Here is a 26,941-nt window from a genome sequence, read left to right as displayed (position 1 = left end):
GGAGGAAGGAATGAGGAGGAGGAGGATTGCCAAGGGAAATTAGGCTGCAGGGCTAAGCCGGGGGATGTAGGGAAATCAGGCTGCAACAGAAGCAGCCTCTTTTATTTTTGACAATTTGTGCGCATGATTTTTTTGGGTGACTGATAGGTCACTCTCTCTCAGCCTCAGTGGAAGGCAATGGCAAAGCTCCTCTGAAGAGAATGTAGCAGGAGGAAAAGGGTCAGTTCAGATCAGGTCAAAGGCAGGGCATGAACGGAGCTCCCATCAGGCACCTTCCCCCTTTTTTATTTTTTAAAATTATTTTTGACAAAATATGCAATTTTTTTTCTTCAGGCAGATATATAGATGGATAGAACATGGCTAGCAGCTTGTTAACTTTCCCTTTCATTTGCTGGCTTCCAGCAAAGGGGAAATTGTTGCAAAGGGCTAGAATTGCGAATGAATGTAACAATTCGAATGTTACATTTGTTGCTCTTCAAATTGGCAAAATGATACATGCTTTTGCTACTGTCTCTAAGGAATTCAGGGGTAGCCTTTTAAAAGCAAAAAAGAATGCATGACAATCGCATCCTTTTCTGGCATTTCCAAAGTGAGGAATTTATTATTATTATTATTATTATTATTATTATTACATGTGTAAGAGGCATTCTGGGGTGGCAAGGAGTGGGGGATACAGAATGCATTAGCTTGCATTTTGGGGTTGAAAATGGGGCCAAGAGCAGATCATAACCTGAACTGATCCAGATGCCCACAACACACACACATACACACAAAAGAGGTTTATTTGACAAAATGTGCGCATTTTGGTGCATTTTGTGCCTGGCTCTTTAAAAAAAAAAAAGGAGAGGGGAAGCCCCAATGAGTGCTGCAAACATCACCTATGACAATCGCTTGATTGACAGCAGGCGCCTTCAAATTAAACCTGATTTCTGAGTAAGGCATTCAGGTTTAAATGCCCCTCAAATCGTAGTGGGCACTTGCTAACGGAGAGATTTGGGACAGGGCCCCCCGAATCTGCCCAGTTCCTTCCAGCGCAATGCCGCCAATGTGAATGGCCCCAGAGACTAATTTCCTGCAGTGTACACCAACATGGTTTTAACTTGTACCTTTTAACATTGTTTCAACTGTTGCTTTGTTTAATATGTCCCTTATTGTTTTAAACATTATTTATGGTTTTTATCTGGAAGTGTTTTTCATTGTTTATACAGTCCAAAGATCCCATGATAATGTGAAAGAAAGAAGTTTTAAATAAACAAACAAACAAATAGCTCCTCCCTCTGAAAACACAGACACCAGCTCTGTCTGTTTTATAATTGTAGGCACCATCCTAAAGTTAGGAGTTCTTGAGAAACTGTAAAATTCCACTGGCAAAATAGAATATTGGGGGAAATATAATATTCTGTTCAGCTACCATCAGATACAAGTAGCGCACACAGCAACACCAGCGGATTATATTTAAAACTGATTTTTAAGTGCAAAGGACTAATTGATTTTCCATTTTCAGAAAGCTTATAAATATGTTACATTCACCTAATTACTACTGTACTTAAAATTAATGAAATTTCATTCTGCTAGTAACAATAAGTATTCTTAAACAAATGTTTGAAAATATAAGATTAAAAACTTCTCCACAAAGAATAAACTCCTAGAGAAAAGATGCAAATAAAATTACTATCATAATCTTTTGTTTTTTATTTGCAAGTATAAAACTGAAGAGAAACAAAAGCAGTGAACACAGCATCTGTCATATCAGAATATAAAAAGATGATCCTGGCACAAAATGAAAAAGCTGTAATTCATTTGCAAATCAAGCCTGCCAGTTCTATTTCAAGCTGGCGGTAACTGTCAAGAGTTAACAAGATAATCACTTTCAATCCTCCCTTCAATGGTACATTACACTGTTATTCCATTCAATAAGGCCGTTCTTTGGGGCACTAGATGAATGGTTTTCATTTCTAACTCACACAAAAACTTGCAAAAAAAATCCACGGGGCTTAAGAAAAAAATCCCTTTATGGACATTTATCTGCCGGCACTTGCTTTTAGGGAAAATTAGATATTTGGACTCACTGGAGTCCATTCATTTCCTCTATTCCTTCAGGTCTTCAGTCTGTTGTTTTAAAAGCATTTGGCACACAAGGAGGAAACACACATTAAAAAAAATCATATTGAGTGAACACATCTTGAAAATTATTATCCTTTCATTAAGTTGCCTCATAAAGCAACAAAAATGTCTGAAGGAATATTCCTAAATTTTAATTCCTAATAAATTACAGGTCCGAATGTGCAGTATATAAAATCATGTAAAATTAATAATTGATAAACATAAATTTGATCTGAAAGTATATACTGAGTATAAAGTCAAAGACTTTCATGGCCGACATCCATAGTTTTTTGTGGGGGTTTTGGGCTATGTGTCCAGCTCTATCATTTTTTTACATGGATTCAAGTAGCCTCGGTTTGAAAATGATTAAAAAGTATAAATTTCAAATATCAAACCTTAATTTTCCATTTTTTATAAGGGGCACCATTTTGCTATGTCATTATAATTAATAGGACTTGAGCATCCATAGATTTTGTTATCCACGGGGGTTCCTGGAATCAAACCCCAGCGTATAACAAGGGTCCACTGTAATATCATTTTCTTTTAAACAAAAATGTAAAACCATGAAGTGCCACTGACAAAATGACATGATGATCAATTAAATACAGCGCACCCTTGGCTTACGCGGGGATCTGTTCTGGACACACACACCCTGCGTAAGCTGAATTCTGCACATGCTCAAGCCCCACTGAAACGAATGGGGCTCATGCATGTGGTGGCGCAGCAGCACATGCACGCCCCATTCATTCCAATGGGACGCATGGCCCTTGCACCCCGCACGACTCTACACAGGTTTGAGTGTATGGTCAAATCCACGTATAGCAAACCCACGTATGACACGGGCGCACTGTATTTTCAAATGCATTCAGTAAAAACAGTCAGTGTGGTGTACTGGTTTGGATATTCTGGAGACCAGAATTCAAATCCTACTGGGTGACCGTGGCCAAGTCACATTCTCTTAAAAGTTAAGTAACAACAGTTTGGATCAAGAGACATCCTGCATGATTGGAAAATGCACTTTCACTTGCACATGGTAGTCTTTCAAAATTCTTAGCACTACACTGCAACCCCAGATGACCCATTCTATTCCATGTGCAGAAAGCACTGCAACATTCATATGTGACTATGGGAGTGATGTGATTATGAGAAAGGAAATGAACTCGGAAAGCCCTGTTGCAGTTTAGGTATTCTTTTCTGGATCCAACTGAATATAAATGCTACCAAGAAATACAATCATCATACAGATGTTGCCTCTCACAACTTCTAGATATAAAAACAGTTTCAAGTTTTTCATCTTCAACCATGTTTCTCATCCATACACAGTGCCTCCTTTCAACAACAACAATAGCAATAGCAAGTACATTTCTATACCTTATCAGTGCACTTAAGCACTCCCTAAGCGGTTTACAAAGTGTAAGCTAATTGCCCCCAGCAATCTGGGTACTCATTTTAGCGACCTCTGAAGGATGATTCAAGCTTCAGTGCTTTTGCTAGTATTGAACTCCCAACCTTATGGTTTGTGAGTGAGTGGCTGCAGTACAGGCATTTAACCACTGCGCTACCAGGGCTGACTACAACAAAAAAACCAAACAATTGTCAGTGACAATCAACAGGTTCTATTTATTTCTGCCCTCTCCTTAAAATTAAGAAACCATCTTGATAAGTATATGTTATGTAATATGAGTACACTGCACAAAATGCCCTCTAATCCTCTTCCTAATGTCATCTCTGTGACTATAAAAATATCTTCTGCCACCCAAAGAAAAGTTCTGTTCTTTTTATATAGCTATATTTAATGTGTGTGTGTGTGTGTGTGTCTGTGTCTGTGTGTGTGATCTTATATTTATATTATATTTATGCTGTAAACCGCTTTGATCGTAGGAAAAGCGGTATACAAATAAAACATATTATTATTATTATTATTATATTTTAATATTAAAGCAATTATTTACCTGCTTTAAGTGAAATGGGATGGTGTAGAAATGTACTGATGAGAAATTTGGAGGAGAGGAACTATCGTGACAGTTGAAGCAAGAGAAATCTCTAAATTTAGAGAAAGAAAGAAGGAAGCCATTATTATGTGCCCTCAATTCATATTTTACTAACGGCGACCCTAAGGCAAACGTATCATAGGTATTTCTTAGCAAGTTTCGTCAGAAGGGGTTTGAGCCTGCCATTCTCCGAGGCTGAGACAATGAGATTTGCCCAAGGTTGCTCAGACTGCATCCACACTACAGAAATAATCCAGGCTAATACCACATTAATTACCATGGCTCTATCCTATGGAATCTTGGGATTTGTGGTTTGCTGTGGTACTAGAGCTTTCTGACAGAGAATGTTAAATATCTCACAAGGCTACAATTCTCAGATTTCCAGAGCATTGAGGCCTGGTTGTTAAAGTGGTGTCAATCTGGATTATTTCTGCAGTGTGGATGATACCCCAGTGGAATTTTATGCTTGAGTGGGGGAGTCAAACTATGATCTCCAGGGTACTAGTCCAATGCTCACACCACTACACCATGTCGCCCTCCGTGTGGTCGGGCATGCACCATGATGCTTGCTTCAGAGCAGCTTTGGAGCATGCAGGGGGGGTGGCCTCTTTCGCCTATATGTGCTGAAGTCTTAACACAAAATCATAGAACCATAGACCTGGAAGAGACCTCAAGGGCCATCCAGTCCAACCCTCTGTCATGCAGGAACTCACAATCAAAGCATCCCCAATAGATGGCCATCCAGCCTTTGTTTAAAGACCTCCAAAGAAGGAGACTCCAAAAGCATATTCCACTGTAGAACAGCTCTTACTGTCAGGAAGTTCTTCTTAAAGTTAAGGTAGAATCTCTTTTCCTTTAGTTTGAATCCATTGCTCTTAGTCCTAGTCTCTGGAGCAGCAGAAAGCAAGCATGTTCCATCCTCAATATGACATCCCTTCTAATATTTAAAAGGGGCTATCATATAACCTCTTAAGCTTCTCTTCTCCAGGCTAAACATATCCAGCTCCCTAAGTCACTCCTCACAGAGCATGGTTTCTAGACCCTTCATCATTCTGGTCATCCTCCGCTGGACATGCTCCAGCTTGTCAACATCTTTTTTGAATTGTGGTGCCCAGAACTGGACGCAGTATTCCAGGTAAGGCCTGACCAAAGCAGGATAGATTGGTATTATTATTATTATTATTATTATTATTATTATTAACCTTTATAAAGCGCTGTAAATTTACACAGCGCTGTACATAATTTTTTTAGTCAGACGGTTCCCTGCCCTCAGGCTTACAATCTAAAAGACACGACACAAAAAGAGAAGGGAGTGGTGGTGGGGAATAGGATCAGGTCCAGCAGATCTTCTCCACCTCCGAGGCCTGGACCAAGACAGATGGACTGGAGGAAGGGCTTGGCTTCTTAATGGATGGTTAAAAGGAGGCTAAAAATATGGAACGCTTCACGAATTTGCGTGGTACTATTACTTCCCTCGATCTAGACACTACACTTCTATTGATGCAGCCTAGAATCGCATTGGCTTTTTTACCTGCAGCATCACATTGCTGACTTATGTTCAACTTGTGGTCTACTAGGACCCCTAGATCTCTTTCACATGTAGCCTTGTTAACACCATCCTATGTCTGTGCATTTTACTTTTTTCTCCCTAAGTGTAGTATCTTACATTTCTCCCTGATGAAATTCATTTTATTAGTTTTTGGCCCAGCTTTCTAATCTATTAAGGTCATTTTGAATTTTGATCCTATCCTCTGGGACATTAGCTACTACTCCTAATTTGGTATCATCTGCAGATTTGATAAGCATGCCCTCTATTCCTTCATTCAAGTCAAGATGTGCCAGAGAGTTAAGAAGATGTGACATAAATTAATTGAAAGATGGGGTGAACAATTATTTCCTCTCCCTGGTAAACAAATGGTTGGATCACTTTCCTGCATTTAACACACTTTCCCCTCTGTTTAATGACTCTTGCAGTCCTTCCAACCTGATTAGGTAGCACAGGAGTGCTGGGGAGAAGTGAGTACCCAAGAGGAACTCTTTATTTTAACCTGCTTGTATTCCCAGTGGGTATCTTGTAGCCACCACAAGGAAAACGCCAACACTGAATTCAGAGATATACAACGTCTGAAAATGCACATGTCTTCCTATTCTCACTGAATGGATCTTTATGGACAAGAAATATGCATAAGAAGCTACCTAGATTTTATATCATATTCAAAAATATTACTATGAAATCTCAAAAAAAATATTATGTTACACTGATAGGATAGACAAATTCTAAGGATATAAAAACATTTTTCATCCTTCTTCCCTAACACATGCCTTGAGTTATTTCTCTAAACATTTGATTAAGTAGTAAAAGTTAAATTTCATATATCAATTCTGGTATATTTGTTATGGTCTTGCAATATGTTTGCTTTAAGCTCCTTTGATCTGGCCTAGAAAAAATTCCCTCAGGATGGCAAGCCTTGCCAACAAATGTAAATCTTGTTCAATGTATCTTCAAATGCTTTTAAAACATCTGATGAAGCAAACAGTTTCTGAATATAGTGTGATGCAGTTTGTTTTCATCCAAGTGAAAGGGCTCTGTCTTACTTTTTGTAAGACTCAGATGTACAACATTTGCACATGTCAAAGCCATTGACAAAATGAATGATCACAATAGGAAAAATAAGCTGGCTTGCTACTTGAGGTCTCTTCCAGCTCTATGATTCTATGAACTGCATGCCCCAACATCAAAGTAATCATCTGCCCACTTTAAACAGGAGCATATGATATTCACTGGGTCACCATAAGTTAACAGGTGACATGAAGGCACATACATATACACATGGGTATTAAGGAGTATGGTAGTTGCCAGCACACGGAGAGAGATAAATAGCAGCCAGATTTAATGGAAGAGGAACACTTCTCATTCAAAGACAATTAGATCCAGCAGCATGGCACAGCAATTGATCAGAGCCCTTGCCAGAACTAAGCTTGAATAAGAGATCTCTTCTTTCTTCCCCCTCCCTTGGCTCACCTTGATCATCCTTATTAAGAAGGATGTCTCTGAATAGCTAAGTCTCGAATGAAAATATAATCACTTAAAGAATTCCACTTAAATGGAATTAGTTTTGTGATCATCAGAATCAAGCCCAAAATATTGAGATCCAGCACGATGGTGGAAACATGTAAAACCAACATTTTTCAAATGTAATTAACATCATGCTGGATTGTTATCAGAGCATGTGGGGGGGGGACTTCAAAGTGTTTACCTTTGTACAATATGCACCTGCAGCTCTATGAACCTGTCTTCAACTTTGGAGCAAACAAATAAGTAAAGTAAAAGGGATATTACACAGACTGAATCTCCCTTATCTGGAATTCCAAAATCCAAAATTGTCCACATGGATCACTGAGATACTGACACTTTGGTTTCTAATAGTTCAGTGAACCCAAACCTTCTTTCATTGACAAAAATATTGCACATAAAATTATTTTCAGGCTATGTTTATAAGCTGTATACAAAACATAAATGAATATCATGTTTACACTTGGGTCCCACCTCCACGATACCTCAGTAGGTATATGCAAATATTCCAAAATCCGAAAAACTCTGAAATCCAAAACACTTCTGGTTCTAAGCATTTAGAAGGGAGAGTCAACCTTTATGTGAAATGAAAGATCATTTCCACAACAAAATGGAGCTTGCAAAAAAATAGTTTGCATTTATATAGTTCTTTAGAGTACACAGTTATTAAATCTATATTATTATTTTTTGTATCCTTACAACAACCCTGCATAGCAGATCTGTATTCTTATCCTCATATTGCAGATGAGGGCTGAAGTTGAGAGATATTGACATGCCTGAGGCCGCCTAGGGAGTTCATGGCACACACATGATTCAGTCTTCAAAATTCAAAACAATCTTTTAGTCATTAGGATACAACTGCTCCCACAAGCTATTGGGAGTCTTCAAGTTTATCCATATTTATATTTAACTATTATTTTGTTGGGATTTGAAAACTAATGCAAAATTAGTTAAGAACTATTAACTTTGGTGCTTTTTGTTTGTTAGCCTTGTTTTCATAAACCTTTGGGGGGGGGGTATTAAAGCCACAGTTTTGTTGGTCCATTAAACTCTTAATTCGTGAGATAAAAACTCTAACCCCCTATTTTAAAATCTCTAAATTAGCAAACAAGATACCAAATAATATATGCTATAGGCAAAGGTCTCTGAAAAGCTATACTCTTCAAGCGCTTCAGCTGCAATATAAGCCACTGAGCCATGGCCAATACAAGCTAATTTGAATAATCAATATGACAACCTTATTTTTCTAATGCAAATAGGATTGATACAGTAAGGTGTCTCACTGCCACATCACAGTCATGGCCTCCTTTAACCCATAATTAGATTTAGGTGATTATCCCTGCTCTTCCTTACAAGTGTACAGCTCGGATAAGGGATGACAAAAGCTATCTGCCACTTATTTATCCTTTGCAGACGGTAGGTTATCCAGAGAGATAGAGGGTAAGATCTTCAAACAATTGTTATTCATATCATCTACAGTTTGAGATAGTCACAGCCTTCATGTGTGCTAAGTGAAAATAGCCCAAAGCAGTAGGTACATGATGGATGTTTAAGAACATCACAGTAACACAGACAGAAACTCAAGGTAATGTTAGCCAAATTATGCCTAACTTTAAACTGGATATCACAAAGAAATATAAGGCAATGATTTTCTCTTTCTTACAAGCAATGTCTCATTTTCACTCTATTTTGTGTCTTATGATTTTTATATTCAAGGTTCAGATTAGTTTCATAGATATATTTTAAAAATATAACAAAAATCCGAGTATCTCTAGAATTATACTATTAAAGTGAACATAGATAGAAATGGTCTAGATAGAAATGTGATCACATTTAATTTACAGCTCTTCTTATCTCTAGTGTTTAAGCTGCAATGCTAATATTTAAACAAAATTATTGCCATTATTCATTTTGCTATGCCTAATATTAAAGCTAATAAGATGTAAAAGTATAATCATGTTAATATTTGTACTGCATTACATAATAGAGAATATCAGCTTAGGTTAAAAAAAGCACAAGTAAAAGGCATCCCACAGTAGCACTTATAAAACCAACATACTTCCTCCGATAAGGCATTATCCTGGGCAGAAAATATTGTACTTATGCTAAGATCTGTACCCACAACTGCAATTAATTGAAAATAATACACTGGACTTATTTCTGTGTTTTCTGCCAATGCTGATATAGTTGCTGTCTCATTCAATTTTAAATCAGGGCACTAATTTGACTTTATTTTCCTTCTAGTCAATGAGAGGGGATGCTTAGGAATAATTATGTTACTGCTTCTTCAAGAATTTATAGACCACCTTGGAGCACAATTGCTACTTCATAGGCATTAAGTAATATAACTCTTCTAGTTGACAGATGTTCTCCCAACTTGAAACAGTGTGTTATTGTGCAAGTTACTGTGCATGTTACTGTGCGTGTGCAACTTTAAATTGCATGTCGACTTATGGCAACTCCATGTTTTCCTTAGGCAAGGAATACTCAGAGCTGGTTTTGCCAGTTCCTTCCTCTGAAATATAGCCTACAGTACCTGGTATTTGTTGGCAGTCTTACATTCAAGTACTAAACAGAGCTTTCAATACCTATTTTATTTTCATGGTTACTTCCAATACATTTGTCCACAGCAGGCCTGAACAGCTTGTGAACCATCGCACTAAAGATAGCCTATCAAATATGTACTGTGAGTATCTATATATAGAAATATTCCTCCTCACACCAACATTTCCAGTTCCTCACAAGAAGGCAGGCTCTAAGAAACCATGCCCTCACCCCTCATATTCAGTTTGATCAGCTACAAATTGCGGAGGTGGATTTAACATAATCCCAAAGGTCTGTAAATAATGTGCATTTGTCACATTTTCAAAGAACCATATGTACATACTAATTAATAATTGGACATTATTCTTAATTTTTTCAGAATATTTATATTTGCATAAATATAAATATCAGTTTCTCTTGAAATGCCCCACCTTTTTTATATGCACCATTTTTAAAGATAAAATAATATAATTTCTGAAAAAGTGAAAACATCTAATTTCCAGTGTTGTTAGTTTACAATTAAAAGTACTGAGGGGAAAGAAAAAAGAAAAAAGAAAGTGAAAGAGGGAACAAGTTTGAACACTGTTGTAATGCAATATATTTTTACAAAAATGTTGCTGCTTCCCATGAACTATTGTTAGGGACTCTTCTTCTTTGGTTGCTTGTCAGCAAAATATTAGGCACATGTTTAGGCGATTACTGTATCTCTGCAGTTCAGTATCTGGAGGGTTTCTGAATGCTACTCTAACTACTTAAAGCCAGTAAAGAGATTACAGCTCACACTAACAGGATTTTCACAGCTCCATATCATTCAGTTTGGATTCTTCATACACAGATTAAAAGGGTCCAGTCACACAATAGCTAGTTGCTTATAAAATGCAAGGTACTTGGGGTGTTGAAAATGTCCGTTTAGCTTTTTAAAATCCCCTTTTAGATGGGGAAATCCTTTCTTAAAGGAATTATATTTTTAAAAAAAAAACTCCATAATAATTCCAATTACAGTACTATGAAAAACAACAACAATGGAGATCGAAATTGTATGAGACCTACCATTCTCAAATTTACAAACAATTTAAAACAATATGTCTCCCAACAAGATTACAAATAGGTGAAGAAATCTTTTGGTAAACAAGAAATAACAAATATGATTTGTTGCTAGAGTGTTTTAAAATACTGAAAAATATTATGATGAATAAGGAATTTTATAATTCAGATCATATTTATATCAAGCTTTCATAACCCCAATATTTAATACATTCCCTATAAACAAATTAGAATTAGATTAGCTAAAAACACAGCCTTCTTCCCTTGCCAACAAATATATGGAGAGGCAAAACCTCCACCTCCTGTCATCTTGCATAATAAGGTTAGTGTAAAAAACTAACAGGACATTTTGTCCTGTTTCAGTGGATACTTTACAAGTTATCTGCAGATGAGTAAATGTCTAGTGCTACAGACAGAGCATACTCTTCAACAATCTCAAATTGAGCTAGATTAATTTGAGAGTGCAATCCTGAATCTTTTTCTTTCCATCCTGGTTCCAAAAGTCTTATTCTTTTCACTCGGCACCATTATAACACACATTTTCATGCTGAATTTCTGCTTTTTAAAGGCTAGTAATTTAGACCATTGATACTTCAGTTTCGTGAACATAAGTGTTCCATCTGCATCAGACCAAGATCCTCAAGTGGCCTACAAGAAACATGGTTAAACAGCATGCTGAATTACTTGAAAATTATTGCTTTCTTGAATATCTCTGAATCTTGCTTTGATAGACTCTTCCTGTTCAGTGATTGTGTTTCCCCTTTTAACGTAAAATGTTTCTTCCAGGATTTTCTGGGAATTTCCTTTTGTACAGAAAGAGATCCATATGTCATTGTTCTTTATGCTGTCCTGAAACCTTATGAACTAGGGTGAGATACAACTATGGCTCAGTTCCAAGCTATCTGGCAGACTTTATCTTCCCTAAATGGCCCAGCCCAGGCCCTGAGATCATCAGGAGAGGCCCTTCTCTCAGTCCCACCACTATCACAAGCACAGCTGGTAGGAATACAAAAGAGGACATCCTCACTGGTTGCCTGGACTGTAGAACTCCCTTCTTAGAGAGGCCAGAATGGCTTCTTCCCTTGCTGTACTTTCAGCTCCAGCCAAAGAGCTTTTTATTCTGCCAGGTTTTAAAATGAAAATTTTTTAAAGAATATGATGAGGTTGTTGTATTAATTGCTTTTTTATCTTTTAATGATATTTTATCCTTCTAAGTGTGGTTTTAAATCATTTCCATATTGTCAAAGGTTAAACACCATTTTAATGTTCATTTTTGTATATTTTTAGTTGTTGATATTTGGGTGATGAACCTTGCCTGTGATTCCAGTCTGGTGCCAAATGGATGAAGATGCCGGTTATTTCTCCAACACAGGAACAGAGCGAAACTCCAGAACAGGCTTTCAGCTTGCTTGGAACAATGTCTGGAGAAACAGCTGCTGAGTCAAAGAATCACTCTCCAGCAGTTCACTCCTTAGAGGGCTTTATTACTTTGTTTCAAAATAGCACGAGCTAATCACTACTATACAAAAACTCTTACCGACACACCACACTATCTCCAAACTGCCACAATCCACCAGAACAGCGTTTTCCTTATATACAGTATTACCATGAGGCGACCGCTAAGTCCAACCTCTTCATATACAAGATGCTATGCACCACAGACACCAATCCCTCTTGAGACTGAAGACATAGCATATTTACATTTAGTCCTGCTCAGCTGATCCTGAACATCCGGCTGCAGTTCTGGACTCCAGCTGTAGCCAATTTAGGTTTCTGCAGCCATTGCCACATCTCAACATTTTCACCTTCAATATACTAACATTAGTTGTATTAGGTTTTCAAATTGTAAGCTGCCTTGAGTTCCAATTTTGGGAGAAAGACAGGATACAATTAAATATAACAACAACAACAACACAACTTTAATGAATACCTAAAATAGATTACCTTTCAACACAGTTATGAATAAATCTCATTTTTTCTTACTGAGAGCTCACTCAGCTGTACTGGGCTTTATAGTTATACATGAAAAAATATCTGGCCACTAAGTGCAGCCAGCCACAGTTTGCTGATCCTTGTCAAAATATTTACAACTACAAATCAAGTGCAACTGATTCTAATTTATCTGAATGAAAGCAACCACTCAATGATTTCATAATAAGATAATGCTCTCACATATGTGTGCAAGTTTATTTTACTCTGTTTTATGGTTAACAGCCATCAGTCTATAAACATTTTGAAAATCATATAATCATAATATGGAAAGTGTGTATATCATATTAAATATATCCTGGTTCTCTTTTATTCACTACTACAAATGCATACTCCTCTTGCAGTATTTCTAAAAAATTACACAAATATACCTGTATCACGATTTTATTGTTTCTTTACTTTCTCGAGTTCTTTATCAGATTCCCTAACCAGTTTCCACAATCCTGACTTTTCAGAAGGTGGCTGCCCTGATTATCCCAGAACATGTTTTTCACACCACTGAACGTCTTCAGTACTGTATTGTTTCAACAGATGATCTCAGCAGTATGCCAATTCTGAATACCCAAACAGAGTTCAAGACAAAAAAATTCTACCAAAGTATGGAAAGGTAAAGTGAGGTGAAGAAAAAGTTCAGGATTCATACAACACCCTGGACAGCTGCACGTGGAGGCCCACCTGGAGATGTACTACAGGAAGTGTAGTGTTAGAATGTTGCTTCAGCACCACTCAACTGTTACAATGAGTTTCAGGTAGTGTTGTGGCTCCATCTGGATGACTAGTTCTACTTCTGGTGAGAGGAGTGTGTTCACTTAAAAAAAGAAGAAGAAGAAGCCTAGCCTGCTTTAATAACCATTAATTTTGGTGGAGCATGGGGAACTGAAGTTCCTTTATAGTTTCTGGATTAATCCTCATGGTCAGAAGAAGTCAATGTGATCGTCTCAGCCAAAGAGGTACTGGAACAAGCAAGCTCTTCTTGCATCAACACGTCTAGAATAGCATAAGCATCTGTGGGTAATCATATCCCACTCCTTTTTCCAAGGCCAGGCTTATCCCTCCATAACAGCAGGTCAGCCCCCAGAGTGATGACTTAATTGTGTGATTTGTTGTTGTTAACTGTCTTCAACTTGACTTTGATCTAAGGCAGCCCTCTGAATGAGAGACCTCCTGCCTTTTCCAGTGAGTCATTCCTTCTCATGATATGTCCAAAGTACAACTGTCTCAATATAGTCATCTTGGCTTCTAGAGAGAGTTCAGGCTTGATTTGCTCTAGAATCCATTTATTTGGTTTTTCAACAATCCTCAATATCCTTAGAGCTCTTCTTCTTCCTACCAGCTTTCTTCACTGGCCAGCTTTCACAAGCATACTTAGAAGTGTAATATAATGGCTCAGGCAATCCTAACTTCGGTCCTCAATTATGTATTTTTACCCTTCAGCATCTTGTCTAGTTCCTTCATAACTGCCCTTCTAAGTCCTAGCCTTCCTCCAATTTCTTGACTGTTAAGTTGACAAGAGAGAAGAAAAATCCAAGTCAAGAATTTGCTGGTAGCATTGGGCAGTTTTCCTGTCTTTTTTTAGCCAGAAAAGTAAAAAAGGACAATTGTGAATACATTTTAACCAAATGAGCTCATTTTAAAAGACATTTTTTTGCATTTCTAATTGTAAGGATGTGCCATGTCCAAATTCAAGTAATAAAAACTTCATGTTAAGGATTTCTTTATGGCAGTATCTTATCTGTATCTGGTTCATTTTAAAGAAACCAAAGGGCCCTGCCAAGATTTCCATGAGCTGATAATGTTCAAAACAAGAAAAAGCCCACGAAGCACACCAGTTATCAGTGATTTGGACTGTATCAGCTTTAGAACATCAGAAACAAAATACAGTGATATTACCAATGGGATGCGGTGGCTTTAGTGATTAAGATGCCAGTTCTGATGGTCGGAAGATCAGAAGGTTGGCAATTCGAGGCCCGAGTGCTGCCTGATATAGTGAGCTCCTGTCACTAGTCCAAGCTTCTGCCAACCTAGCAGTTCAAAAGCATGCAAATACAAGTAAATAGATAGGTACCACTTCTCAGTGGGAAGGTTACAGCATTCGGTGCAGTTATGTTGGCCACATGACCACCAGATTAGTCCTCGGACAACACTGGCTCTTCAGTTTAGCAACAGAGATGAGCACATTTTTCATTAGTTTAGTATTTCAGAAAGAGAAAGCAACATAGTGCAAAACTAATATATTAAAAGATAATAGTGCAATGACTTTTTATCTGAGCAGTTTTTAAATGAAGAAATTATCTATAAAAATCCAGTTTTTCTCCAGAATTCCTTTAGAGTCCCTCCATTCATGTGTATCAGAAAACACATCAAGTTTATTTATTAGTAACAAACTATTATGCCAATATATAAAGGGATGTTGTAGAACCTTTGTGACTAACTGAGCAAAAGAAGCTGCAGCATTAGCTTTTATAGACTTCATCTACTTCAAATGCATGGAGTGAACTGGTGCCCAGACTATGAATAGCCTTATAGCAGACTTGTGGATATGGTGATGAACTGACAAATTTAGTTTTAACTACATTCCTTGAAGGACAAAGGAAGGCGGAAAGATGTTGCCTAAGGCCAGGGTGGGTGGATGGCCCATATAAATGGTGAAGGGAGTTTAGCAATATGGTATGTGCAAGCTGGGAACCAGAAAAAAGATGTGATAAACTGGCCAAGGCAGCCACCAAGAGGCTGGGGTGTTAACTATTGTTATAATATGTCTATTGTGCCAGGAAGCCATTGTCTCTGTTCAACCCACTGTTGATGGATTAGAGTTTGTGGATATATTTGAGGTGGAAACTGGAGGCATGTAAGTACATGTAGCAGTCAGTGGGTTTGTGATATAGGGTGCTGCTCAGGTGTCCATCATGCAGCAGTACAGTGGTGTCCAGAAAGTGGATTTGTTCTGTAGTTAGTTTCTGACTGAGATTGATGGTGGGGCAGAAGCCATTGAAATTCTGGTGGAATGTCTTGAGTGAGTCCTTTCCATGTGTCCAAATTATGCAGCTATCATCTATGCACCTCAGGAGGAGTTTTCAGGTGCAGACGTTGAGGAATCATTGTTCCATTCGAGTGTTCTGACCATTACAGATTTTTTTACTAATCCATCAACTCAACTAACTTCACAACAACTGGTGGAATTTCATATTGTATTATTATTATTATTATTAACCTTTATTTATAAAGCGCTGTAAATTTACACACTTTAAATCTAAAAAGGCATATGAAATTGACCCACCTATATAATTTTACGTATTGCTAGAGAGGGAGAGTTGTTCTGAAATGTAGAGGACCAAGGCCTCATTGAATTCTTTCTACAAGGCCATGCCATAGGAAATCAATAAGAAATGTGGTTACTTGAAGGAGGCTGCACTGCAGTTACACTCCCTCTGAAACCATGTCGAAACCATGTCTTGAAGGGAAAGGGACTTTTTACATTCACAGTTGATCTCTCTTACTACTAGAGATGTAAGCCCATTAAGAATTCCAAGCAGGCTTCTAAGAATACTGTCATTGCTGTTTCTTTTTTTCAAGTTTCTATGATGCCAGAGCTACACACCATTCCGATCTTGTTCATGTCACATTTGGGAGCTTTCAAAAGTAACCAAGTTCACATAATGGCTGTCATTATTCATATTTTGCTGCAGTTCCTACAATGTTTTGTGGATGTTTAGTACTTATGCAGAATTGTAATAAATTATTTGATGCAAAATATTTTTATCTAATATAACAAAAAGTTTAAGCTGTTTAAGCTGACTTGTCACTCATGACAAGTTAGGAGTCAGTAGGTAATTATTGGCAGCATATAACTTCCTTGTTGAAACAAAGGCTACCAATTTGGTTCCAGGCAAAATGAAAAGTGCTGGTCACAACCTATAAAATCCTATACAGCTTGGATCCAGACTATCTGAAGGACCATATTGCCCCATACAAACCTGCAACAATTCTAAGATCTTCAGGGGCAGACTTTCTCCTGGTCCTGCCATCATAACAGCCATGCCTGGTGAGGACATAAGGCTTACCAATAGCTGATCCCATTCTCTTGCATGCCTTTCCACAGAAGGCTAGGCTGGCCCCCGACCTGCTTTCCTTTCACTAGCTGGCAAAGACATTCTTCAAGCAGGCTTTTAACATATAAGGCATTATTCAAGCAGGCTTTTAACATATAATCTTTGTCAGGGAGGTTTTTATGATGTGCGTGTTCTATCTGTGTTTTTAAACTTTTGTATGCTTAATGCAATTTTATACTGTTTTTACAAGATGGTTTTAATTGTTTTTACTGTAAAGTTCTTAACTTTTATCTGTGAGCCACTTTGGGTCCCTTTCCTGGAGGAAGTCGGCATATAAACGAAATGAATTAAATAAAAAAAATAGGTTTCAGCTTGGAAAACCTATATTTCTAAAAGCTCAACCAAAAAGGTACCTAAAATAATATATGGGAGGGGGGGAGAACTTTTTTTAAAAAACTGCCATTCTTAATTAATCAAACAATGCTGCTTCTGCTGCTGCTTTAGTTTAAGAGCTCCACATTATTTTAGAGGTATATTTCAACCAGTCAAAACATTTAGACTTTGCTACTCGTGAAAGGCAAAATCTCTTTAGAACCTCTTGTCTTTTCCAATAAATTTTGCATAGAAACATGTTGCCCAAGCAGAGGGTTGCCTGCTGTCACATTGGAAGTATGATAAATGTTTAATGAAAACAACACCACACAGCTTGGTGTCAGACAACAGCTATCACACAGACCCACTTTGATCTAAACAGGCACTTAAAAGGAGTTCTGAGCATGCTTTCTACCACGGAACTCTTATAACCTATATGCAAATTAGGCAAAATTAGCATAAATGACTTCCTGCTGCAGAAAGTACTAAGAGGTAAAGAAAAATGACAAGCTCCAAGAGTGTATAACTGCTGTCAACTAAGAATAGACCAGCATTCTTTGTTTACTTTTATTGTTTTCTGCCAAGTACTGAAAGCTTATTAACAGGAATTTACTTTAAAAAATGATGGTCAGCAAAAAAAACACCAGACAACTGATGGGTATTAGTTATATAGAAAAATCAACTAAAAAAATAAAAAGATAGTAAGTTCAACCAGAAAATGTTAGGCAAAACAAATTTCCATGGGAAATTCTTCATGGGGGATTGACCAAAAGAGATTTTTAATACATAGCCATTTGTTGTTGCTGTTGCTAACTGCCCTCCAGATCTTGACACATGGCGACCCTGTGGATGTGACATCTCCAAGACTCCCTGTCCTCCACTACTCTGCTTAGGTCCTGTAAACTCATACCCATGTTCTCCTTAATAGAGTCCATCCATCTAGCATGTGGCCTAAAAATAAACCTATGTTCCTGTGGGGAAAGAAATAGTTGCAAATAAGAAGGAAAAAAATTGGGAGAAAACTGAATTTGAGTTATAAAAGCCTTCCAAGGTCATGATACTTCTGATTGATACAGTATTTATTCTAAAGAGTATTTATTTGTTTATTTGTTTATTTGATTTATATCCTATTTTTTTCCAAATATGGGACCCAATGCAGTTTACACTGTACCAAAGCAGCTTCCACTGTAAAATTCTTTCAATCACAAAATAATGGCTGCTTAATTTTAGTTTTTGTTTATTTTGAATCTTGGAATAGTCAAGCACTCCTAAAAGCCTTAGCATCCGAATGTAGAAACATGTTTTGCGATGGAGATACAGTGACTGATACTCAAATTTGTAGCTGCTGGATCAATTTCTCACTGTGACAAGTCTTAATTCAGAATTAGGAACTTTTCACAGATCTTAAATTATATAAGTTATCTGCAAATATCAGTGTAATGGTCCTTGTTTTATCCAAATGAAAATGGCAACTGGCACTAAATAATAGTAACATGTTGCTGTTAGCAACCTAAATCTTCAAAATGACAAATATCTATAAAAGTAAAAGTTTCTTAGATCCATATTCCCTATGTAGATATTCTTTGATCACTCTCTGATTAAATGAAAACACTATCTCATTTCAAAAGATATACAAGGGATGAATTACATCAAGAACATCCTGCCAAATTTCATTCAGTAGCTTATTAACATTTGAAGTGTTTCTAAACAGTACAAAATCTTTGGTTTCAAAGACCTGTGTATAGTAGATAATCTCTTAGGAAAGAAACTAGTGTTGTAAATATCTGCATTTTAAAGTGATATTACAAAGAATGGATTATGAATACACCTATGTTTGCTTGAACAACAATAAATTTAACACAACCATTGCATCCACTTTGTATCGCTTCTTCAGCATGAAGTATGATCAAATGCAGTCACAAAGCTTTTAGAGTTTTGGGCAAGAGACTATAGGACAGTGGGAGAGGGCATGCTTTCACAGCGAAGACCCCTGGTTCAAAAGTCGCATCTCCAGTTTAAAAGACTGGGTAGGAGATGATGGTAAAGATCTCTCTTTTGCAGATTCTCAAGAGCAACTGGAAATTAGAGAAACTGCTGAGCTAGTTGAACTTAGGGGCAGTACAGACCGCAGCCGCCCCTTTTTGCACTGGATTGGAGCCAGGGCAGCCTCACCAGCAGCCCTGCAGCTCCAATCTGGCATTTTTCCAGGCCACAGAGAAGCAGCAAAATGCTGCTTCTCCATGGCCCGGAAAAGGGATGTCCTTGGGGCTTCATGCCCCCAGACATCCCGGCCCTACAGAAGAGAAAGGGGCGGCCCCTTTCTCCTCAGGATTGTTCCCGCAACTATGCAGTTGCTGCGGGAACGATCCGCTCCCAAAAGGAGCTCCGTTTCGGAGCTCCTTGCAGCAACGACACCAGGCCGCCGAAAGCTGCCTGGTGCAGCGCGGAGATGACATGCACGCGCCACACTGTTTGCATGTAGTGCGCACATGACATCATCAAGGCATGCCACATATGGACGGAGCCACATAAAGATGGTGCCATCCATACGTATTAGGGTTGTAGAGCGTGTGGTGCACTATGCAACCCTAATTTTGGTGCCGACACGGTGCTTTCGGCCCATTTGTTTCGGGCCAAAAACAGTCTGTTTTAGTATAAGGAAGCTCATTATGGGTTGGATCCAGATTTAGTTATATTTAGAGGAGATCCGCTTAATTCAATGAGACCTAAGTTAACCATGAGTAACTTGAGCTCCATTGATTAAAACAAGTTTACTCTGAATATTTCTAGATCCAATCTAAAGTTTCTAATGTTTGGGAATAAAAGAGAAGGTGGGAGAGCAACATGACAGATCCAAGTCTGATACAGAAAGTCTACCTCCCTGGTTCATTACTATCAGAGGCAAAAGCTTGAGCGTGGGGAGCGTGCTACAAGATATCTCTACATATTGACTCTATAGACTAACATGGCTGTATCTGTCAATTACTATCAAACTGTATTGAATAAACTGGAAACTGGCAATCTAGCAATTTTTATGAACTACAACATACCAAATAACGGTCAAGAAGCCTCTACAATACAGCGAGCCTTGAACCTCATTTCTCAGAAAGAGAACACCATATGCTAGCAAATTTTTTCAACAAAGTGAAAAGCTAGTGTCAAATTGACCAAACTTCCTTTTGAGAGGCCCTACACAGAATAAGTCTCTTACAAAGAATCTGGTAAAATTTCCATCATTAGTAACACTCAGCCTTACATACACAGGTATCAAATGAAGACATTTATCTTCTTTAGAGCTATACCACATTACCACACTACCCTCTTATAGCGCTGCTATTACACTTTTAACTTCTCTGGCTGCTTCCAGTTGCATTTTGGGGTTTGTAGTTCAGTTAGGCCTTACAGATCTCTGGATGAGATTCTAAATGCCTCTCCTTAAACTGCAAATCCTAGAATGCCACAGAAGGCAACCAGAGCAGTTAAAGTGGAATAGCAATGCTTTAAGAGTGTAGTGTGGTAATCTAGACAGAATCAGAGAGAAGGTTCAGAAACAAATATATAAATAATGGAGGAGGGCTATAAGCAGGAGGTTCTGTTTACAGCTCTTAAATCTGCTTCAAATGACAACACACACATTTGTGCAGTGTATAAAAGAGAAGAATAACTAAAGTATACTCAATCAGTCAATAGTTAGCTCTGGATTTAAAAGAATATGCAAACTTGTATGTGAGTTTTATTTTAATAATATGCTGCACTCAATGAATGACACACAAAAGACTTCTATTAAAGCATTCTATCTTTTTTGCAGACTAAAAACATCTGGTTAGATTTTGGCAATGAAAAGAGAAATTGGTTGCATCAGTAAATCAGCATAGCTATGTTCCAATTATACAGATAAAATCACTGCCATATCACAAAATTGTGGAGCCAAGTACTATATTGTTACGAAAAGAATACATACCACCACTAACTATTTATGGCAAAGAATTAACCCACTCGCTTCCTAATAATTTTATAGAAGATGTGTACCTTCAAGTCATTTCCAAATTATGGTAAAAAAAACTATCACAAGGTTTTCAGAGGATGAGCGTGTGTGATGAATCCAAGGTTACCCAGTAAGTTTCCATGGCCAAATGGAGAATCGAACCTTTATCTCCAGAGCCAGTCCAGCACTCAAACCACTACAGCATACTGGCTCTCAGTCTTATTAGATGTACATAATTTTGTAAATGTACATAATTTTTAAAGTTACAAAAAACTAAAATTATATTCTTTAAAGATATTTGTTTCATTAAGAAGTTGACATGTTGCTTCTTTTAAGTAATGTTATCAAAATTAATCAAAGCTCTGTCTTCTAGGCCAAATTGCACTTCAAAAAATATTTTAATGCCATTATTATTTTTTCTGTTCCAAACAATTTCCATTATGCCCATTACAGCAAAAAAAAATATTTTTTTTTAATTGACAATCTATTTTCAGTAAATTTATATTTGGCAAAAACAAACCTAGATTTGTGAAATCAATCAGGCACACACCTGCAACAAATGGGGATTAGCCATCCCAGGTGTCAAACTTGATTATTCAGCCTTTTAATTAGGCCATCTTATCCAAATTATCAGCCACAATTCTGCAAAAAACCTGGGTTAGTTTAGAAGTAAAACACAACTCCCCCATAGAAAGGAGCTTGCCCTTTGGCACACTCACTAAGAGTGAGAGGGACATAAATATGGCTGAACTTATGCTTTCTTGCTTTCTGCTTCTGTACATGGCTTTGCAAAAGAATCAGTGGTTACAGTAGACTCATAGAATGAGCTACAGAGTAAAGTGTAAATGGGCTATTGGCCCCCACTCTTTTTTACTGTGTGTGACCATAGTACACACCCCCTCATCCCTCCTTTCTCTAGAGAGCTCTGAATACAATGCTCTGGCCCTGCAGTGGCCTTAAAGAGAACAGGATCAGCCTAGCTAAGTATCTCTTTGCATTAGCTAGTATCCCTTTGCATTCCAGACTCCAAGCAAATGTAGAGCCAATAAGAAAAATGTGTGAACACTGCATGGACAGTGAATGCAACCAATCACTTGATGTTTAGACAATAGCCAATTAACTGCCTGTTGTATAATCATGTGTGTACTAAATAACCAATTAAGCTAATGCTATGTAAACAATGAACTGTGTTTTGCTATAAAAACTTTTGGAAAGGGCTATTGGGCGCGACAGCAATTTTATCACCATCTGCTGGTGTGCTGTCGTCTTGGCCAAATAAAGTGTGTTTTGCTAATGAACATTTCGGGTTTTCCGCGACGTCACTTAAGGACACTCCTTTCAAATGAACATGTTGGGAATGTTTCCCTAACAAGAGGATACTAGCAAATATCTCCTGTCCATTCCTGAAGAATTCTTTAGAACTCTGCAAGCAGAGGCTGGTATCCTAGTTTCCAGGCCCTCCCCTATTGCCATTTTTCTGCCTCAGTCTGATTTTTTATTCACCAGACAAGTCAGGACAATATTTAGATTGTGAAACCAAGGGTGCTTTGACATAAGATATATATTTGCAAGAGGAAGATTCAAAAGCAATCTTTCTAGACAGCTTGGGAGAAGGGGACTCATGCAAGCTGGCGTCAACTGGAACAAATAACCACCTTTTCCAAATGTCTTGCCCTTAAAATATGATGTAATAGGCATCATTGAAACTTGGTAGAATAAGTCTCATGATCTGAATGTAGTAATAGAGGGGTATAATTAAATATGTTAAGAGAAACAGGCCAAACAAGAGAGGAGGAGGAGTGGCATTATAGGACAGGGATGTTTACACTTGTGAAAAGATCCAGGAATTAAATCTTAGGAACCAGGTGAAGAGCATATGGAAAAAAATTGAAAGGGAAAGAAACAACAGGGATGATATTATGAGAGTCTACTACAGACTCCTAAGTCAGTCTGATAAATTGGATCATGCCTTTCTAGAACAGATGACTACACAGTCAGAAAGAAGAGGTGTAATAGTGATGGGTCACTTCAACTATGCTGATATTTACTGGAAGTCAAACTCAGCCAAGAGTTTAAGGTCTAGTAAATTCTTCAATTGCCTAGAAGATAATTTCATTTTCCAAAAGGTGGAAGAGGCAACAAGGGGATCAGCTATTTTAGATCTGATCCTAACCAACAGGGATGACCTGGTTAATGGGATGGAAGTGCCATGATCCTTAGGTGGGATTGATCACATTCTCCTAAAGTTTATTATAGTGGAAAGGGGAAACCATGCATAAGTCCAAAACACACTGCAGAAATAATCCAGCTTGAGATTTGGCCCTAACTCAGTACTATGGAATCCTGGGAACTGTAGTGTATCATGACACCAGAGCTCTCTGGCAGAGAAGGCTAAATGTCTTACAAATCTACAGTTCCCAGAACTTCCTATCATTGAGCCAGGACAATTAAAGTAGTTTCAAAATGGATTGTTTCTGCAGTGTGTTTTGGACCATAGTCAGACACATACTTTTGACTTTAGGAATGCTGATTTCAGTAAACTTAGGGAAATACTTAGTGTGACCCCATGGTCAGAAATACTAAAAGAGAAGGGAGTTCAATATCTCAAAAGGGAGATATTGAAGGTACAATTTCAAACAGTTCCAATGAGGACAAAAAATGGGAGGTGTCTCAAGAAACCAGGATGAATGACTAAAGAACTTTCAACTGCACTAAGTTTTAAAAGGACATGTATAAGAAATGGAAAGGGGGGAAATCACCAGAGGAATTCAGACAAATAGCTTGCACATGTAATGGTAAAGTCAGAAAAACAAAAGTGTAGAATGAACTCAGGCTTGCTAAAGAGGTTAAGAACAATAAAAAGGGCTTTTTGGATATGTTCGTAGCAAGAGGAAGAAGAAGAAAATGGTAGGGCCATTGTGTGCAGAAGATGGCAAAATGCTAACAGAGTACAGAGAAAAGCAGAACTATTAAACTCCTTCTTTACCTCAGTCTTCTTACAAAAGAAAAAGGGTGCTCATAAGCAGAACACAGTAGAGGAAATGCAGCACAGAGATAGTACATGAATACCTGGTTAATATAAATAAATTCAAATCTCTAGGGCCAGGTGAACTACATCCAAGAATATTAAAAGAACTGGCAGAAGTAATCTCAGAGCCACAGTCAATAATCTTTGAGAATTCCTGGAGAACAGGAAGAGTCCCAGAGGACTGGAGAACAAATGTTATCTTCATCTCCAAAGGAGGGGGGGGGGAGGACCCAAAAAATTATCACCCAGTTAGCCTCAAATCAATGCCAGGAAAGATACTAGAGCAGATCATCAAACAGAGAATCTGTAAGTATTTAGAAAAGAATGCCATAATTGCAAAAAGTCAACATGGGTTTCTCAAAAACAGGTCCTGCCAGACTACTGTAGTCTTATCTCTCTTTTTTATAAAATTATGTTTGGTAGATGAAGGTAATGCTGTGGATGTAGTATACCTTGATTTCAGTAAGGCTTTTGACAATGTCTCCCATGATATTCTGGAAAACAAGCTAGTAAAATAGTAAGGCTTTTGACAAAGTTCCTCATGACATTCTTGCAAACAACTTGTAAAATGTGAGCTAGACAAGGCAACTGTTACATGGATTTGTAACTGGTTGACCGGCCGAACCCAAAGGGTGCTCAACAATGGCACCTTTTCATCCTGGAGAGAAGTGACCAGTGGGGTCCCACAGGGCTCTGTGCTGGGCCCAGTACTGTTCAACATCTTTATCAATGACTTGGAGGAAAAAATTGGGGGAATACTTATCAAATTTGCAGATGACACCAAATTAGAAGGAATAGCTAATACTCCAGAGGACAGGATCAAAATTCAAAATGACCTGAATAGACTAGAAAGCTGGGCCACAGCTAACAAAATGAACTTCAACAGGGAGAAATGAAAGGTACTGCACTTAGGGCGGAAAAATGAAATGCACAGATATAGGATGGGGGACACCTGGCTTAAGGAGACAACATATGAAAGGGATCTAGGAGTCCAAGTACACCACAAGTTGAACATGAGTCAACAGTGCGATGCGGCAGCTAACAAGGCCAATGCGATTTTAGGCTGCATCAATAGAAGTATAGTGTCTAGATCAAGGGAAGTAATAGTGCCACTATATTCTGCTCTGGTCAGGCCCCACCTGGAATATTGTGTCCAGTTCTGGGCGCCACAATTCAAAAAGGACATTGAGAAACTGGAGCGTGTCCAAAGGAGGGCGACTAAAATGGTGAAGGGTCCGGAAACCAAGCGCTATGAGGAATGCCTTAGGGAGCTGGGGATGTTTAGCCTGGAGAAAAGAAGGTTAAGAGGTGATATGACAGCCCTGTTTAAATATTTGAAGGGATGTCATATTGAGGAGGGAGCAAGCTTGTTTTCTGCTGCTCCAGAGACTAGGACCTGGAGCAATGAATGCAAGCTGCAGGAAAAGAGATTCCATCTCAACATTAGGAGGAACTTCCTGACAGTAAGGGCTGTTCGACAGTGGAACACACTTCCTCGGAGTGTAGTGGAGTCTCCCTCCTTGGAGGTCTTCAAATGGAGGCTGGATGGCCATCTGTCGGGGATGCTTTGATCTGGATTTCCTGCATGGCAGGGGGTTGGACTGGATGGCCCTTGCGGTCTCTTCCAACTCTATGATTCTATGATTCTACAGGAAAAGAGATCCCATCTCAACATTAGAACAAACTTTCTGACAATAAGAGCTGTAGAATGCACTCTTTCAAAGTGTGGAAGAGTCTCCTTTTTTGGAGGTTTTTAAACAAAAGCTGGATGGCCATCTGTCAGAATTGTGTATTCCTGCATGGCTGGGGATTGGACTGGATGGCCCTTGAAGTCTTTTCCAACTCTATGATTCTATGATCATATTATTCTAAAGGTGATGCTCCCTGTACATTAACTCTAGGATCCTGAGAGCCTCCATTCATGTAGGAGAAGATACCAAACAGATGAGTATGAAATAACTTTTAATGCACCTGAACTCTGCTCCACTAACAGAAAGAACACTGACATCGAAGCTGTTTTATTTACTGTGTGTGTGTGTGTGTATGAATGGCTGAATCCAAAGGGTACTCAGCAATGGCTCCTCTTCTTCCTGGAGAGAAGTGAGTAGTGGGGTGCCACATGATTCTGTCCTGGGCCCAGTGCTATTAAACATCTTTATCAATAACTTGGATGAAGGAACAGAGGACATGCCCTCTCTGTCTCTACATACATACATAAGCCATTGTATGCCATTTCCACTATGGGGGAACATATAACTCTGTTTTGACTTAAATTATACCTACTAACCTACCCTGCAATGCTGTTGAAAAGATTTCTTATCTCAAGTATTTTCAGTATCAGGGGACAACCAAGAGAACATCTTAATATGATTAAAACAAAAGATTTTATTCTAGAAATTGAGGCAGAAGTTCCTCTGTCCAAGGTTTGTGTTGAAACTGAAAAGTTTTCCCCCTGGATCATACTTAAGAGTTCCCACCATCCAGCCCTACTCCCTGGCTACGATCCCAAGCTTTGATCTGGATCAAAGTGACCTTTCATGTTTCCTCTTTCCTTCCCTGCATTATCATTCAATGCATCCTGATTTACAGCCCCAATCCACTGTAACAGGGTCATAAAACCACAAATCTCTCTCTCCTCTGGCCATTTCCCCCATCCTGTTGTTTCTCAAGCTTGGCTTCCCACAGGATTCCTATTCCCCCCTCAATAAACCAGCACCTATCCTAATACTATATCACGATGTCATCTTACCACCATATCATCAT

General features: G+C 38.2%; 1 protein-coding gene across 1 annotated transcript in view; it reads right to left on the bottom strand.

The window, feature by feature from the left end:
- RSRC1 (arginine and serine rich coiled-coil 1) overlaps positions 1 to 26,941 on the bottom strand; it is a 263,566-nt gene that overhangs the window by 174,943 nt on the left and 61,682 nt on the right. The window lies entirely within an intron of this gene.

This window comes from Sceloporus undulatus, chromosome 3 (genome assembly GCF_019175285.1).
Source record: "Sceloporus undulatus isolate JIND9_A2432 ecotype Alabama chromosome 3, SceUnd_v1.1, whole genome shotgun sequence".
NCBI lineage: Eukaryota > Metazoa > Chordata > Lepidosauria > Squamata > Phrynosomatidae > Sceloporus > Sceloporus undulatus.
This window is presented reverse-complemented; position numbering and strand designations above follow the sequence as displayed.